The 10,171-nt window shown below is 44.3% G+C and overlaps 1 non-coding gene across 1 annotated transcript; it reads right to left on the bottom strand.

Moving 5' to 3' along the window:
* Positions 1-6,008: 6,008 nt before the first annotated feature.
* Positions 6,009-6,080, bottom strand: TRNAC-GCA (transfer RNA cysteine (anticodon GCA)). Its single transcript has one exon. It is a non-coding gene; the product is annotated as a tRNA-Cys (tRNA).
* Positions 6,081-10,171: the final 4,091 nt, after the last annotated feature.

The following is a 10,171-nucleotide window of genomic DNA, read 5'->3' as shown; positions in this document are numbered from 1 at the left end:
TGCAGATGGGGCCCTCCCGCCAGCTCTGGGATCTATACATCTTACCTGCAGGCTGCCCAGCATAAAACTTGGGACCTATTCTACCTTCTATTTCTCCCTCCCGGCTACCGGATTCTACCAAGAATAAAACTATCAGATTCACTCATTTCCCTAAGGCCTTCGTGCCCACCACTCCCAGAATAACATGTAATGAAGAGAAGCCACGCAGAGGGAGGGCGACGCTCAACCCGAAGGAGCAAGTTTCCCCAGGTGGAGAGAGACTCGAAGTCCTGCGTCCCCCGGGAGTGGGGGAGGGGTTGGTCCGAAGACCTGGACTTCTTGACACAAAATCCTCGGCACCAGGCCTGCCGGGTGAACCCCGAAGTTGGCGATCCGCGCTCCATCCTGCCCCCGCCGCCCCGCACTGAGCCGAGTGGACCCACCGAGGCGCCCACACGTCCAGTACCGCTCTCGCTCGGGGCGGGGTCCCAGCCTGCCTTACCTGGCGCGCCATCCCGGGGCTCAGCCTCCCCGCCACTCCTCCGCCCGCCCAGTTTCCGGCGCGGCCTGAGGCGCGGTCGCCCGCTCCCCGCCTGCGGGCTGCGTGGCGACCCCCGGCGGCTGCCCAGCTCGGCGCGGGAGGAGGCGGGGCCGGGGGCCCCGGCCGCCGGGGAGGGGTGGGGATGGCCGCGCCCGGGCCCGCCCCGCGCCTCGCCGAGCCCGCCCCCCGCGCCTGGCATCCCTGGAGGGTGGCCCCACTTCCGCCGGGAGCCCCCTGCCTCGGCGCCCCGGCCGGCGCAGGCGCGGACTACACTTCCCAGAAGGCGCCGCGGCGCCGGCCTAGGCGGGGGTGGGGCAGACCCCTGTCCTGCCCTCGACCCCCCAAAGCTGCTGGCAGGCGCGGGGCGCCGGGCCGGTGGGTGTGCATGCTCGTATCCGTGCGTGCATTCATTCACTCTGGTGTCCAGCACTTACTGAGCGCGTGCCGCGTGCCAGGTGGGGATGCGCGGATGCAACGGGACGCGTTTCCCAGAGGCCGCGGTCACATCAACCGGACCGAGTGGGAGCTTCCGGGCCCGCCGGCCGCCCGGGCGTGGGTGGCGGGGGTGGCTGCCAAACCCCGGCTCACCTCGGAGCTGGCGGCCCGCTCCGTTACTCGCCACTGCATTGACCTGTGTGTGAAAATTTGCTCGCCGGTTTTGTTGACTGTGGTAGCCCTAATCGTTCCCGGCACGTAGTAGGCCTCAAATGTGTGGTGCACGAACCAAGCATAGGCCCCCGTTCTCCGCCCACCGGGTCCGGACGGCTCGTCCCGAAGGCCGGGAGAGTGGCGCTCTGGGCGGGCGGCGCGGGCTGTGCACAGTGAGCGCTGTGGTCCAGTCCCGGAGGAGGACCCCTCTTGGAACGCCCCAGAGGGGCCTGTGGGGCCAAACCCGCTCTGCCAGACAGAGCTTGGAAAGGCAGAGGAAGAGGAAGCAGGGGTCCCACGACGGGGAGATGCTCTGAGCTTGGAAGCTCAGTCCAGACTCATGCCCAGACTGCCCTCTTCCTCGGAACATTCGAGAAAATGGAGTTTCTCTCCCAGCTGCCCAGTGCTGGCCTGCTGTGGGCTCCCCTGGCTTTGCTGCGGATCACCTCACCTCCCAGAACTTTGGGGTATGAGGTGCCACCGCTATGCCGGGCGTCTGAAGGAAGGCGCGGGGTGGGCGGGCGGAGCACTCTCTGTCACTGCCCAGCGCACACCGGGGGAAAGCAGCCCTCACACCGGCGTGTGTGTAGCACACTGAACAAGGATTTGAAGATATCGCAAGGGTCTCACCAGGCGGAAAGAGAAAACTTAAAGTGCAGCACCTCACCTCAAGATTTCTACAGGCCACAGCGCCTCCTGGTAAGTCCCTTGCCTGTGCTTTAGGCCTGGTGGCCCCTCTTCTTTCTGAGGTGGGCTCCCTCCCAATAAGTGCTCCTTCTCCCAGCTCCTCCCCACACCCTACTCTCCCTCCCAGGAACCCTAAACTTTTAAAATCTCTTAAACTTAAAAACTTTAAAAAAGAATCTCTCTTCAAGGAAAACACACCTTTATGTTAACATGTACAGCGTCTTGGCACCTCTTTGACTCAAGCTCCCCCTTCCTGACTAGCCCCATTTGCAGACTATAGGTCATCAGTCACGAAATGCGGTTCAGCACCGTCAAATGTGCCAAATGGCCAGTTCTTTACATTTTTGGGAAACCTCCTGCCACCCGCTACCTCCAAAGGTTTAGTTGCACCTTTGACCCTGCAGACCTGCACATACCGTGCAGTCCCTGTGTATGCGCTAAAGAATGGTTGTGAAGAACGTCCTGAATCGAGTTTATTTGGTGGCTCTGGACACAAAGGCAGGAGTGGAGACGGGAGACATCTTGAAAAAATTCTCAATATTTCAAATTAGTTGTTTAGCAAATTGATATTCAGTGGAATAGCTTTCATCATATTTGGCTTTGGCTATCTGGTCGTTCTATGAACTGGATTTTGGTGAACTAGTCAGCTAGTTTTCCCAAATGAATCCATAGTTTCCTCTGAAGGTAAATTGTGTGCGCATTCCTTCATGTGGAAATGGCTGCAATTTAAAAATATTTTCTGATTTTCATTATGACTTCTTTTTCCATCCATGAGGTTATTTAAAGGTACCTTTTAAATTCCAAATGCAAATCTTTTTTAGAAGTTGTTGTTTTGTTTTTGAGTTTTGACCTACAGTCAGGGAATGTAGTATGTGATGACTTTTTAGAATTTTCAGAGACTTGCTTTGTGGTCAAGTATGCAATAGAAGTTTGAAAATGTTACATGTTAACCTCAAAAAAGTATGTATATTCTAATGTTGCTTGCAGAGGTCTAGTTAGAGCTATTAAATCAAGCTTACTGATCATATTTTTCATGCCTTCTGTAGCTTATCTTTTTGCCTTTGGAACTATCAGTTACTGAAGAGATTTGTTAAAAATATTATATTAAGATTGCACACTGGTCAGCTTCTCCATGTATTTGTGACAATGTTTGCTTTATAAATTTGGAGGCCATATGCATACAAATTTAAAATTGTAATATTTTCTTGGAGAATTGTTTATTTTATTTATTTTATTATTTATTTTATTGTTTATTGTTTATTTTATTAACATTCTTTATTCCTAATAATACTTGCTATAATCCATTTGGTCTGATATTGATATAGCTACACTGACTCTTCTTTTTGGCTAGTATTTGCTTAGTATCTCTTTTCTTATACTTTTACTTTCAAATTTTGTGTGTATTTATGTTTCAGCTGTGTGTCACATAAGAGCATATAGCTAGATTTTGTTGTGTTGAATTTAATATGACAGTCTCTATCTTAATTGACAAATAATCTGCTTACATGTATTGTGATTATTAATTTTTTAATTCATTTCTACCACCTTATTTTGTGCTTTCTACTTATTCTGAGTTTTTTCTATGCCATTTCTCCATCTATAATATTGGTCAGTTTTCTTTATTCATTTTTTTCTTTCTGCCGATTTGAAAGAAGTATATGCTTTTGGTTATATGAAAATGCCTTACTTTTCTCTCATTCATGAATGCTGGTTTAACTAAGTAGAGAATTCTAGGTTATAGTTATTTTCTTTCACGCTTTTACTATTCTATTCCATTGTCTTCTGACTTTCATTGTTGCTGTCAAAAAGTGTACTGTCAGTCTAAGTGTTCCCTTGTGTATGATTTGTCTTCTCTCTCTGGCTGCTTTAAAGATCATCTCTTTATCTATGATATTATGAAGTTTCACTGCGGTGTGCCTAGGCATGGATCTTTTATTTATCTTTCTTAGAACTCAATATTCCTAAATCTGAGGTATCATATCTTTGTTTAATACAAGTCTGGAAAATTCTCAGCCGTTATATCTTTTACTATTGCCTCTCCCTCACTATATTTTCCCACTGTAGAATTTGTGTTTGACATATTTTGAATCCCTTTTTATTCTTCTCTATGTCACTTAGGTACTCTTTCATATATTCCATTCTTTAGACTTTTGTGAGGTGATTTTTAAAAGATTTATATTCTAGTTCACTCCTAAATCTCTCTGTAAATTCATCTAATCTCTATGTTTTTTATCTGCATTTAATCTGTTAATTAAGTGATCAATTTTAGTGATTATATTTTTCATTTTAGATGAATCTGCTTTATCTTCTAAAAAATCACATGTTCTCCTGCTTTTAATTCCTTATGCCTTTAATAATTTTAACTATCATTACTTTATAGTATCTATCTGATAATTCTATTATGTGACATTATTTTTGTTTGATGATTTTCTCTCATAATACACTGGTTCCTTGTACATCTTATTGCTTTGAATTGTGAGCCCATGTTAGGTCAGGTTTTTTTTTTTTTTTTTTTTTTTTTTTGAGACAGAGTCTCACTTTGTTGTCCAGGCTAGAGTGAGTGCCGTGGCATCAGCCTAGCTCACAGCAACCTCAAACTCCTGGGCTTGAGTGATCCTTCTGCCTCAGCCTCCCGAGTAGCTGGGACTACAGGCATGCGCCACCATGCCCGGCTAATTTTTTATATATATATCAGTTGGCCAATTAATTTCTTTCTATTTATAGTAGAGACGGGGTCTCGCTCTTGCTCAGGCTGGTTTTGAACTCCTGACCTTGAGCAATCCGCCCGCCTCGGCCTCCCAAGAGCTAGGATTACAGGCGTGAGCCACAGCGCCCGGCCTTAGGTCAGGTTTTATCAGTGGCAATCCTGCAGCCTGGCTTGAGGGCATGCTCTTTAGAGTTGATGTTCTTCTTCTAGATATTTCAGAATCATAATTAGCCCAAGTACTTTTTATGTTAATTTTCAGGTAGGGGAGTTTCTGAACCATGTAGGTAGTGTAAATTCAAAGCCCTAACACATGTGAAAGTAGATCTGTGGTTATGAATTCTCAGAAGAGATGCCCTCTGCCCCTCAGGAAGATAAAGACCTCTTGTCTTATACTGGTGTATGAAATTTTTTTGCCCACTCTTTTACTAATGAGATGGCTCTCTAAGAGTCTGACTTTATAGGAGAAAAGGGGGACTCCAGGTCTAAGGCCTAATCTCCTGTCCTACATGAGTCTGAAAACTCAAGCACCTACATTTTTACTTCTCAGGGTTTTAGTTCATTCTCCAATCTAACCCCAGAGATATCCCTTACTGGTATGAGAGTTCAGCTATACCTAGGAATTTATATATTTATTATATTATCTTGCATTTCTGGGTATTTTGAGATGGGGAGTTTTAGATTATCTAGTCTAGTATATTGCTCATAATAGAAATCCTTTCATTTTAAAATAGTACCCTTTCTTCTTTTATTCAGCTGACCTAGCATCACTTGATCATTTCTTCATTTGACTGTTTACTTACCATAGAAAGTTCTTACTCAGTTCTGTCCTGTGCCTGACACTGAGTAGAAATCAAATATGACTTTAATGGATGAATGATTCTATGGATGAATGGATGGGTTATAGCCACTGTTCTGATGTGAGTAAACACTGTTTAGAGTCAAAAAGCCCATGCCTCTGTAGGGAAGGTGGATTAGGGACAGTGGTGTGCTTGAGCTGTCTTACAGCAGCAAATCACTTGTTAACATATCTTCCCAACTCATCTTTAGTGATCCCATATTTGTAGCTTGAAATTGGCCTTGTAGCTTGAACAATAGTGGTATTATCAATACTGTGAAATTGGAAAACTACAAATCACTCATGAGCTCCACTAAGAAGTGGTAGTTAAACATTGACCAGCACACCACTGATTTGAGATCATGAAAACATGTATTAAATAGAAAAAGTGAAGCTAAACCAGGCTATGTAGAATGGAACCTTTGGTAAATGAAATAAAAAGTCAGAGTTGAAGAATTTATCACTCTGAGACTGTGATGCTCAGTAACAGGGTTTTAAGTCATCCCTGGCTTTTTTCCAGATTTGGGGAGGCTCAGTATTTTGAGATTTTGGATTGGAGAAGGGAGCTGAATCTTCAATACTAGTTCCAGGGAGCAAAACAAATGGATGGCAGGGGGCACCCGGATTTGAACCGGGGACCTCTTGATCTGCAGTCAAATGCTCTACCCCTGAGCTATACCCCCTGATGTAAGGCTAGGACTAAGTAATACCTTTCACCTGTGTAGCCTTGCCCAACATTCCTATAAAATTGTGCCACACATACTCACTTAGGCTGGGACTCATCAAAGTTGCCAAGCCTGCTTCACTACAATTTATCTCCATGATGTAAAACAAGCAACAGGTTTCCCTTCCTATAGCAGGTTCCTTGCCCTTCCTGGAAAAGGACTGACATGACAATTGTACTTGTAAGGGCCTTCAGAGTCACTAGTGTGTGCCCTTCATAGTGGACATTTGATTGAAAATAAATGTTCTTCCCAAGCACACAGCTTCTCATTGACAGGTTTAGGACCTGAATCTACTCTTCCTGACTTTGGTTTCAGAACCCTGTCACTAACCCAATGACTCTCTTATGTTCTTCTTGTCCCTGTCTTCTATTGGTTAACAGCTAGAGCCATATGAATAGATTTATACACACACAAGACCATGGAGAGGACTACAATGTGGACTTAAAACAGCAGGAATGTGCCACAGGTCAAAGGCCACCAGGAAAAGCTAATGGGGAACTCCAGGATTTGATCTGGCGTATGTACTGTAGCCCCAAGCCCAGTCCTTAGAGTTTATGTCCTTAGGAGTTATCCTGAGAGCTTATTAAACATGCAGCTATGATCTGGGATCAGGAACAAGCTCCTTATGGAGAGTCAGTAGAACCTCTTGGAGAAATATCTGTCACAGATGTAGATTAGTTTCCTTTTGCAGGAATACTTGGGTACTGAAACATGTAGGAAGGGGACGGGTGTGGAATTTTAGCGTTAGCCCCAGGATCAGCCAGAGCAGGTGGGAAGTGCTAGGATTTAAACCAAGGACTACAGTCAAGCTGCTTATCCTCTGAACTATGCTATAGACCAGTGGTTCCTAATTTTAGGGTGCATCAGGGTATGGGGAGCTGAGGCTCAGGAAGTGGGCCTGGCAGGAGAGGGGAGGCCTGTCAGGAGAGGCATTTCAGAGAAAGTATGAGGAAACTAGGGAGGAAACTAGGATGGAAGAGAGCAGGCTCAGCCAGGCACTAGGAGTGTGGACCACTACCTCTGTAGCACATACAAGTGGAATCTCACTGAGGGGGGGGGCGGTGCTAGGTTCGCTCCCAGGTGTCTGGCTTGGAGATTTGAAGAGGTAGCATTGCCAGTCATGGATACAGAGAATTTAGGAGGAAGAGGAAGAGGTGAGGAAGGAAGAAGAGGGGAAGAGGGAGGGGGAAGAGAAAAGGGAAGAGGGAGAGGGAGGAGTTTGTGTGTGGAATTCCTGAATGTGAAGTGCCTATGAGACCTTTCTTGGCTAGAAGGAAATACAGACTCAGCTGCCAAGAGCACAGAGGGACCAACTGAATCACGATGTAGATTAGCCCACAGGGTGAGACCAATCCATGGAATGAGACAAAGAAAATTTTGTTTTAGGTGGGTAGGGGAAAGAGTGGTCAGCCAGGCAGGAGGGCAGGGAAGTACCAGTGCCCTAAAGGCAAAGGGAAAAGGAGAAGAGAATTGTAAGAGGAGGCAGAAGAGGACAATAATAATTTTTTTAAAATAATAACAACATACAATGTGTACTGTGATAGGCATTGGTCTAAGTGTTTATATACATATTCATTGGCAGGTGGTTATTGTCATTGGAAGGCAATTTTGATAAAGAGGTTGGAGTGGAGGGGGAAGACAGCCTGCCATGAATTGAGGAATGAATTGGATTGACAAAGCAGAATTGTGAAGACAGAGCAGGGTCAACAAGCTGTTTCTCCAAGGTCTGGATAGTATGTATTTTCATCTTTGCAGCCTAGATGGTCTTTGTCACAACTACTTAGCTCTGCTGTCATTGCACAAAAGTAGCCATAGATGATAAGTACATGCATGAGTGTGGCTGTGTTCCAATAAGATTTTATTTACAAAAACAGGAAGGAGGCAGGATTTGGCCATGGGCTATAGTTTGCTGACCTCTGGGTTAGAGCACACCTTCATGAAGAGTGCCTGGAAGGAAGAAAGAAAAAATGGACACAGGTTAGAGGGAGGGTGTGTGTTTGTTTGAGAGAAAGAAAAAAAAATCACAAAAAGTTAAATCCCCGCAGAAGGCTGTGAAATACAAATAAAATCCTAAGTTCCCCCACCTGACTTAATGGACCCTTCTTGGCCAAGAGGACCCTACAGAAGCCTTAAAAATTGAGTTCTAGACCATACGGAGATGGGAAGTCAGACATATTTCATTATACCCCCTCCATATTAACCACCATTAGACTTTTTTTTCCCATTTTTTTTTATTTCAGCATATTATGGGGGTACCAATGTTAAGGTTATGTATATTGCCCATGCCCTCCCTCCCCCCTTGAGTCAGAGCTTCAAGCATGACCATCCCCCAAACGTTGCACATCTCACTTATTATGTTTGTATATACCATCCCTTCCTCCCTCCTCCTGCCCACCCGACACCCGATAAATGTTATTCCTATGTGTCCATTTAGGTGTTGATCCATTAATGCCAATTTGCTGGTGAGCACATGTGGTGCTTGTTTTTCCATTCTTGAGATACTTCACTTAGTAGAATGGGTTCCAGCTCTATCCAGGAAAATACAAGAGGTGCTATATCACCCTTGTTTCTTAAAGGTGAATAGTACTCCATGGTATACATATACCACATTTTATTAATCCACTCATGTATTGATGGGCACCTGGGTTGTTTCCACACCTTTGCAATTGTGAACTGTGCTGCTATAAATATTCGTATGCAGGTGTCCCATTTGTAGAGTGTCATTTGATGTTTTGGGTAGATGCCCAGTAGTGGAATTGCTGGATCAAATGGTAGATCTACTTGTATCACTTTAAGGTATCTCCATATTGCTTTCCACAGAGGCTGAACCAGTTTCCAGTCCCACCAGCAGTGTAGGAGTGTTCCTATCTCTCTCCGCATCCATGCCAACATTTATTGTTTGGGGACTTTTTGGATACAGGCCATTCTTATTGGAGATAAGTGATATCTCATTGCAGTTTTGATTTGCATTTCCCTGATGATTAGAGATGTTGAGCATTTTTTCATATGTTTGTTGACCTTTATTCTGTCTTCTTTTGAAAAATTTCTGTTCATGTCCTTTGTCCACTTTTTGATAGGGTTGTTTGATTTTTCCTTGCTGATTTTTCTGAGTTCTAAATAAATTCTAGTTATTAGCCATTTATCGGTTGTGTAGCTTGCGAAAATTTTCTCCCATTCTGTGGATTATCTGTTTGCTCTCTTGACAGTGCAGAAGCTTTTTAATTTGATCAGATCCCATATATTTATTTTTGTTGCTGCTGTGATTGCCTTTGGGGTCTTCTTCATAAATTCTTTGCCTAGGCCAATGTCTAGAAGGGTATTTCCAATGTTTTCCTGTAGAATTCTAATAGTTTCACACCTAAGGTTCAAGTCTGTTACCCAGCGTGAGTTGATTTTTGTGAGAGGTGAAAGGTGTGGGTCCTGTTTCAGTCTTCTACATGTGGCTATCCAGTTTTCCCAGCACCATTTATTGAATAAGGATTCTTTTCCATAGTGTATGTTTTTGTCTGCTTTGTCGAAGATTAGTTGGCTATATGAAGCTGGTTTTATATCTGGGTTCCCTGTTCTGTTCCACTGGTCAATGTCCCTGTTCTTGTGCCAGTCCAAAACTGTTTTAATTATTATAGCCTTGTAGTATAGTTTGAAATCTGGTAAATTGATACCTCCTATTTTGTTTTTATTGCCTAGGATTGATTTTGCTATATGGGGTCTTCTCTGGTTTCATATGAAGTGTAAAACTATTTTTTCTATATCTGTAAAAAATGATGATGGTATTTTAATAGGGATTTCATTGACTCTGTAGGTCACTTTGGGTAGTATAGACATTTTAACAATGTTGATTCTGCCGACCCATGAGCATGGTATATTCTTTCACCTGTTTACATCCTCTGCTGTTTCTTTCTTCAGTGTTTCATAGTTCTCCCTGTAGAGGTCTTTTAACTCCTTAGTTAAATATATTCCTAGGTACTTTATTTTCTTTGTTGCTATTTTGAAGGGAATTGAGTCTTTGATTTGGTTCTCACTTGTACTGTTGTTGGCATATATGAATG

This window comes from Microcebus murinus, chromosome 9, assembly GCF_040939455.1.
Source record: "Microcebus murinus isolate Inina chromosome 9, M.murinus_Inina_mat1.0, whole genome shotgun sequence".
NCBI lineage: Eukaryota > Metazoa > Chordata > Mammalia > Primates > Cheirogaleidae > Microcebus > Microcebus murinus.
The sequence above is the reverse complement of the archived record's forward strand: the minus strand, read 5'-3'. Positions and strand labels throughout refer to the sequence as shown.